We start from the raw sequence: 5,151 nt of genomic DNA, 5'->3' as shown, positions 1-5,151 counted from the left end.
AACACCACAACAATATAAAAATAAACAACAAAAGCGAAATTCCAAACAATCTGACACGAAACAATTTAGGTACAAACAGCGAAATTCTAATTGACTCGACACCATCGCACTCCGCCCGGCTCAACTCCGCCACCGCCGCCACTACCATCACCATCGTTACTACCGCCGCCGCCGTCACAACCACCACTACAAGTACTACAGCTGCTACCGCCACCACCACTACTATTATTACCACCTCGAAATATCTCCGGTGACAAACAAGCTGACCGCAACACACCATCAATAAAAGAAAAAAGATCTTCCGCGGCTGCCGAAATAGTTTGACCCCAGTAAAAATTTGACAGAGCAATATTGGCACATTATATTTTTAAAAATCGCAATAAATAAATAAATAAATGAATAAAAGCATATATAAAATCATGCAATATTTCGCAAATTTTTTTAAATATCACAATCCGAGAAAAATTTTGTACAATTAACCGAAAGGGATTATATTTGTATATGCAATTAACCGGTCAATATTTATAATCATTTCATGTTAATTTTTCATTTTTTTTTTGTTTCGAAAAGTAATTATCCAGTATGCAATTAAGCGGAATCGACTATATTATTCACAAATGCTAAAAAAAAATAATGAAAACTAGATAAATATTATAAAAGACAACAGCCTTTAGCTAAGATATGATTTATAATAATTTATCCCAATAACATCTAGTTCCCACATAGTCTAAAAACTATTCCTGTTCATGTTGCTGCATATTGATTTTTTTTTACCATCTTATATTCCGTAATTTAAAAAAAAATGTAATTAAAATTTTGTTTTCCCATATTGTGTTGTATTTCAGTTGAAATATTTCAGCTACGAAAGTAAAGCTGTTAGTTTGGTCAATTACTTATGTTGGATATTCAGTTTGTTAATGTCTTCAGTAAGATAATTGCTAAATCTGTGCTCTCTTTTAATAATCCTCATATTCTACATCTGTCACACCTACTTTACACATTAAATAGTGAAGAAACATAGAAAACAGTAAGTTCTATAAATATATACCTCTACTCATTACCAACCTTAAGTGTATTGTGTTGTATTTAATTAATATAAACCTATTAATTAACTATTTGTGTCGATTTTCTTACGTTCACATTCTTCGAATAACTTATAAATCTGTGTTATTTAATAAGTTTCTTTTTGGCTTTTGATTTTATTCTACTTCTTTATATGTCTGGTCCGAAATAATATTATCATTATTGACGTTTCAAATAAAGTAGAAAATATAAAATAGGTTGTTTTTTTTCCCTTTTCACTTTGTTATTCCTCTAATATTTTAATTTCCTAGTTGTCTTTAATACCAGTGACCAAGCTGTCTTCCTTCATAGATATAATACCTTTTTCTTAATTATACAAAACACGGTTATCTTTATTGTGTAGTACCAGATTAGCCCTGATCAAATGGTCGATGACCATCTCATCTTTTATTCAGACAGTATATCTACGACTAAATTATTTATAGTGTCATATTTTTTTTTTTATGGGACGTGATTTGGTTGCTATTTCTCGCAGGTTGCACCTTCAAGCGTTGAGGCTTGAACACTTGGTTAAATTATTTGCTTCACTGAGTAGCTTGTCGTTCCTGTATACAATATTTCTTCGATTAAATACATTGAAACAGGGGTGGACAAAATACTTAGAGCCAATATGGAATATGCCAACACTGCTGGATCCCCCAATCTCTACACAAGAAACCATAACAAAATACATAAAACTCGCAAGACTATAAGGTCGCGCGACATGCTAGAAATTACAACCAAATGTCTCTCAACTCACAGCAACTTAATATATATATATATATATATATATATATATATATATATATATATATATATATATATTGGACAATACAGTTCAAGATAGATTTTTTTTAAAAAACGAGGTGGTTGCAGCCAGAATATCTTTCTGATTGATCATAGATCTGCTCGATCAAGGTTTACTGATGGTTAACCAAGGGCAATAAAACACCTAACTGAGCACTTTGGATCATCATAGACGAACTACTCAACAAAGGTGCTCAAAATAAATTTTAAAAAAACCACACGCAAGTGTGAATTACATGCTTTGTTTCTGAAACGATCTTCCACCCTCTCAACCCCTGATGCTTACATGCACGAACACCCCAGGATGCTGTTAGAAGACCATCCTCAAGATGCTCTCTTCCTCTCAGTTCAGATGAACTGCAAAATTGTATAACAAACAGTTGCTGAACTACATGCAGCCAGAACTGAAGAAGGTCTTACAAAGAAACTAAAATGAGTTCAGAGAAAAAATTACTCTACTGTAAGATAGCTCTAAGTCTGATTCTCAACTGGGGTCCACATGGCCCCTGAAGGTCCATATAAGGTTTTTGGGGGTAAATGCAACAAAATAGTAAATTGGGGATCCGCAATAGTATTTTAAGGACTCCTGAAAAGATTCTGCTTTAAATCGTTGCTAGGGCCACTGACTGGCTCCTGTGCTGGTGGCACGTAAAAAGCACCATTCAAGCATTATTATTGCCAGCATCACCTTACTGGCACATGAAAAACAACATTTGAGCGTGGTCATTGCCAGTACTGCCTGACTGGCCCTCGTGCCGGTGGCACATAAAAGCACTCTCTACACTCGGAGTGGTTGGCGTTAGGAAGGGCATCCAGCTGTTGAAACTTTGCCAGATCAGATTAGAGACTGGAACAGCCTTCTGGCTCGCCAGTCCTCAGTCAAACCGTCCAACCCATGCTAGCATGGAAAGCGGACGTTAAACGATGATGATGATGATGTATGTATTGGTTTCTTTCTCTAACATTTTATGTAGTTCAACCTACGTAAGTTAATGTATGAACAACAAAATAGGAATTTAGTTTTTAAACATTGAATGGCTATGGGGATCCATCAGAGCAAAATAGTAATCGAAGGGGTCCATAGATAAAAAGTGGTTGAGAGCCCCTGGTCTAAGCAATCACAAGAACCACTGAGGGAATCATGGCTAAAAATCTGTAAGTACTTATTCTGTCCACTGAGGCAAGATGGAACAATTTTTTCTACTTGCTCATAGTGTACTTCGAAAAGAGTGATAAGAATAATAATGAAGCTCTACAAGAACACAAGAAATAAAGTCCACTCTCCTGTTGGAGACAGCATCTTCTTTGATATCAATGCAGTTTTTTTTACAAGGTGATGTACTTGCACTGTTCTTATTTATCATCTATCTGGATTACATCCATCACACTTTGATTGACAGAGTTAAAGAACTCAGCTTCACTTGAACAAGATTCATCTCCCCTTATCACCTGTCTCCACAATAACAGATGCAGATTATGCTAATGATATTGCTGTCTTTGCAGACATCTTTTTTGAAGCTACCACTCTTCTACATAACCTTGCAAAAATGGCTAAATATATTGGTCCATGTCTGCTAGAATCAAGGTGCAAGTGTGGCTGTTTGTATGAAGATTGCTTCCCAATCACATTGTTTCAGGCTTAGTCCCACTATTTGGCTCCTTGGACAAGTGTCTTCTACAATAGCCCTGAGCCAGCTAAAGCCTTGTGAGTGAATTTGGTTAACGGAAACTGAAAGAAGATCATCATATATCTGGGTGGTTGTATGTATGTGTGTGTGTGTATTACTGTCTCCTTCCTTTCACATCACATAATAATCGTTAGCAAATGCCACCATCATTTCCAATCTTCCATGTGAACATATTCGTCAAGGGGAAATGGGCGAGGGTTGGAGACAGGAAAGGCATCCAGCTGTGGAAAATCCTCTTAACTAATTCTGTCTGACCCTTGCAAGCATAGAACAGTGGATGTTAAAACATTGATCATGATGATGATGAACCAAGAGAGCTAAGTAATCACAATCACAGAAAATCCTTTAAAATCTCTAAGCATTGCATCTACAGGAAAGGGCATAGAAATTGTTCTCTTCCCTCTGTGTGTAGCCCCTTGTGGGCAGTAAAGAAATAAGAAATTGTTCTCTTCCAGATGATAAAGAAGATTTTTTTTGTCTGGATAGGCGTAGGAGTGGCTGTGTGGTAAGTAGCTTGCTTACGAACCACATGGTTCCGGGTTCATCCCCACTGCGTCGCACTTTGGGCAAGTGTCTTCTACTATAGCCTCGGGCTGACCAAAGCCTTGTGAGTGGATTTGGTAGACAGAAACTGAAAGAAGCCCGTCGTATATACGTATATATATATATATATATATATATACGTATATATGTATATATATATAGATATATGTATGTGTGTGTATATGTTTCTGTGTCTGTGTTTGTCTCCCAAACACCGCTTGACAGCCAATGGTGGTGTGTTTACGTCCCCGTAACTTAGCGGTTCGGCAAAAGAAATCGATAGAATAAGTACTTGGCTTACAAAGAATAAGTCCTGGCGTCGATTTGCTCGACTAAAGGCAGTGCTCCAGCATGGCCACAGTCAAATGGCTAAAACAAGTAAAAGAGTAAAGTATATTATTGGTATCTAGTGATCTTCTGCTGTGCCACTATAGAACTTTAGTGTCCACTGCTTGTACACTCAAGAAATAACCTAAAGGCAAGACTTGATGTCATTTAAACTCATTTATTACAAGTTGTTCTCTTAATTCATCTTCAGTCAATTCACCTGTGGTCAGTGAGTTTATGACATTGCAGTTTGTTGCCAGATCAATTCATTGCTAATATTCAAATCAGAAATTTCTTAAATGTTACTTAACCCTTTAGTATTCAGATTATTTTGTCAAAAGTAGTACTAATTTATTCACATTGTTTTAAATTAATAATAGGCGTAGGAGTGGCTATATGGTAAGTAGCTTGCTTACAAACCACATGGTTCCGGGTTCAGTCCTACTATAGCTTCGGGCCGACCAAAGCTTTGTGAGTGGATTTGGTAGACGGGAACTGAAAGAAGACCGTCATATATATATATATATATATATATCATCATCATCATCATCATCATCGTTTAACGTCCGCTTTCCATGCTAGCATGGGTTGGACGATTTGACTGAGGACTGGTGAAACCGGATGGCAACACCAGGCTCCAGTCTGATTTGGCAGAGTTTCTACAGCTGGATGCCCTTCCTAACGCCAACCACTCAGAGAGTGTAGTGGGTGCTTTTACGTGTCA

General features: G+C 36.8%; 1 protein-coding gene across 1 annotated transcript in view; it reads left to right on the top strand.

Moving 5' to 3' along the window:
- Nucleotides 1-902: 902 nt before the first annotated feature.
- The window catches only part of LOC106881579 (zinc finger protein 665), a 12,331-nt gene continuing 8,082 nt past the window's right edge, over nucleotides 903-5,151 (top strand). The window contains exon 1 of the mRNA XM_014932033.2: nucleotides 903-1,027. The gene's annotated coding sequence lies outside the window, so the exon portion shown is untranslated. The remainder of the gene's footprint in view (nucleotides 1,028-5,151) is intronic.

This window comes from Octopus bimaculoides, chromosome 7 (genome assembly GCF_001194135.2).
Source record: "Octopus bimaculoides isolate UCB-OBI-ISO-001 chromosome 7, ASM119413v2, whole genome shotgun sequence".
Taxonomy (NCBI): Eukaryota; Metazoa; Mollusca; class Cephalopoda; order Octopoda; family Octopodidae; genus Octopus; species Octopus bimaculoides.
This window is presented reverse-complemented; position numbering and strand designations above follow the sequence as displayed.